At 38.4% G+C, this 2,427-nt stretch overlaps 1 non-coding gene across 1 annotated transcript; it reads right to left on the bottom strand.

Moving 5' to 3' along the window:
* Positions 1 to 289: 289 nt before the first annotated feature.
* On the bottom strand, positions 290 to 419 carry LOC126025416 (small nucleolar RNA SNORA22). Its single transcript, XR_007501423.1, has one exon. It is a non-coding gene; the product is annotated as a small nucleolar RNA SNORA22 (small nucleolar RNA).
* Positions 420 to 2,427: the final 2,008 nt, after the last annotated feature.

Raw genomic sequence — 2,427 nt, 5'->3', positions numbered from 1 at the left:
AAAACTGATTTTAAAAATACAAACAACTGTTTTTACTATGAAGACTTTAAGTGAATAATTTGTAAAAAATATTATATACTAAATTAACTAAATGCTTAGATTATTACAAAATATAGTTAAAGACATCTGATGCATTTACACACCTAGAACTTAAGACCAAAATTGTATTTAATACTAGTTAATTTGCTTATAAAGTTTAGTTACTTTTATATATTCTTATAAAATTATATATAATATATTTTTTCATTTATATTATTTTTTCACTGCGACACAAATATACAGATTTGTATAATGTGCTGATATTTTGAATGCACTTAAAATAATAGTTCTTTCAATGCAGAAATAAAGAACAACCATTGTTGTAGCACAAAGTTAAAACTAAGGGTACTATAAAGCATACTTAGGTGTTTACTGTGCATTAAATTAACTATATTGTTTAAAAAGGCTAACCACATTATTTTTTACATAATTTTGTAAATACTTTAAAAATTCAAATAAAACTTTTAATAGAAATATAAGACTTAAATTTAACACTTTTGTGTTCGGTTGGATTTTAAAACACAAAGAAGTTTTTTTTTTTACCAACATTTTGTTATCTGTAAAGTGACAGAATCATGACCTTGCTTTAAAATTTTCTGAGAGGCATGAAAAAAAAATTTATTGCCTTTATTTTTCTGTTGCTTTTTAATGTTTTAATAATTACTTTACACTACTTAATGCACTAAACCTAATAACACATATTTGACGAAGTGTAGGGCTGACAAGGTGAAGCAGAGTTTTTTACTGATAACTTGGGGAGGGGCCAGCACAGTTAACAGCAGGAAGGCTAGAGGCAAATTATTTACAGTTAGCAGGGTGTAATGATATAGAGAAAAAAAAGCAATCTTTTAAGATTAATTACTAATTTATTGGAATTAGAGGGAGTGGCAACCGAAGAGGGGAGTCTGGGTTGCAAAAGCACCATGAGAATCATGGTTTTATTAATTGATTTGAGAATATGCAAGAGATGCTACTTTTCAGATTTTTTTTTTTGAATAACAAAGATTGGGTATTTTAAGGTGAATTGGAAGGCTTAAAGTGGGAGTGGCAGGGCTTGAGCTGGCTGTTTTCCAAGGCTGGCAGGAAAGAGGCTGAAGGAGGCTGAGGATTGGTTTGAGCAAAGTAAAGGGTACATTAGGCTCAGAAGTTTTAACAGCAAAGTGTAGATATTACAAGGTTTTATGGCTTAGCAGATGATACTTTGTAATTATCCTGCTCACTGTGCCCTTAGAATTTTTTGTAGGCACTGCAGCAGTTTCTGTTTTATGGCACTTAGCCTGACTTTTATTAGTTTGTTTCTTTGAATTCTCAAGAGGGGGGACTTGGCCGTGGAATTTAGTGGGCAGAGGACAGACAACTATAGATTTAGGAGGGGGGTGAAACGCCTGAAGGGCAGAAACCTGTGAATTAAGAGAAGCAGCTTGTTTTTGAAGGCTTAAGATTTGTTTAAGATTTTTAATTTGGCCAAGTAGTTTCATATCTATAGCTTTAAGAGGGGGAGCGGTGAGAGGAGGGAATCTGCCATGGTTAGGGACTGAGCGTTCAGGGCATTTAGAATTTTTTCTCCTGGGGCGGCGGAGGCTGCTGAGCAGGCGGGGGAAGACTTTCTCCATTAGGGAGAAAGACAGGAAAGGTAGCGCTGGTTTTTGAGCCAAGAGCATTATCAAGTTTGTTAGAGAGGTGAGAGACCATGGATGTAATTGTGGTGAGTTGGGAACTCAAGTCAGAAAGGGGGGGGGGAGGGAGAAAGCAGCAACAGTTTGTTGCCGGTGTGGGGGAGCTGCTGGAATGCCGGCTCTGGGGAGCGACTTCCAGGCACAGAGGGCAGCAAGAGCCATGTTGGCAAGCTGGGACCTGGAAAGTGTGCTGTACCTTTAAGGTATGAAAAGAGGCGAGGCCAGCTATAAGAGCTTAGAGATCAGGATTCCTGCCTATCTGCAAGGGCTTTGCAGCGGAAAAAAAAAGTTAACTTCCCAAGAGACAAAGAGTTCAGCTTTTAGATTCTAAGCAGGAGAGCGTGTAAGGGGCTTGGGGGCCATAGGAGGTTACGGCTTGAAATGGCTCTTTGAGGCTTTTCCAATTAAAGGCTTTGTATTGTTGCAATTGCTGGCTAAGGAGGGGAGGGTGGTGAGGGGAGTAAAGGTTTTGGTGGAACAGGGACGGAGCTGAAGCTAGGGAAGTGAAGGGCTGTTTAGGATTTTGCACAGAGGGTGCAGCGGCCTCTTCTGTAGGGGTCTGGGTGCATAGAGCAGAAGCATGGACAGAAGTAAGGGAGGGATATAAATGAGAAGCATTAGAGAGATCTTTAAGAGCATTAGTTACTTTGGAGACAAAGGTAGAAGAATCAGTGGTGGAGGGAGGACAAGGAGAAGGATTTTCAGAGGGAGA

The sequence above is a fragment of the Suncus etruscus genome, chromosome 12, assembly GCF_024139225.1.
Source record: "Suncus etruscus isolate mSunEtr1 chromosome 12, mSunEtr1.pri.cur, whole genome shotgun sequence".
Classification (NCBI taxonomy): domain Eukaryota; kingdom Metazoa; phylum Chordata; class Mammalia; order Eulipotyphla; family Soricidae; genus Suncus; species Suncus etruscus.
Note: the sequence above shows the minus strand (reverse complement) of the source record. Positions and strands in the feature narration are given on the sequence as shown.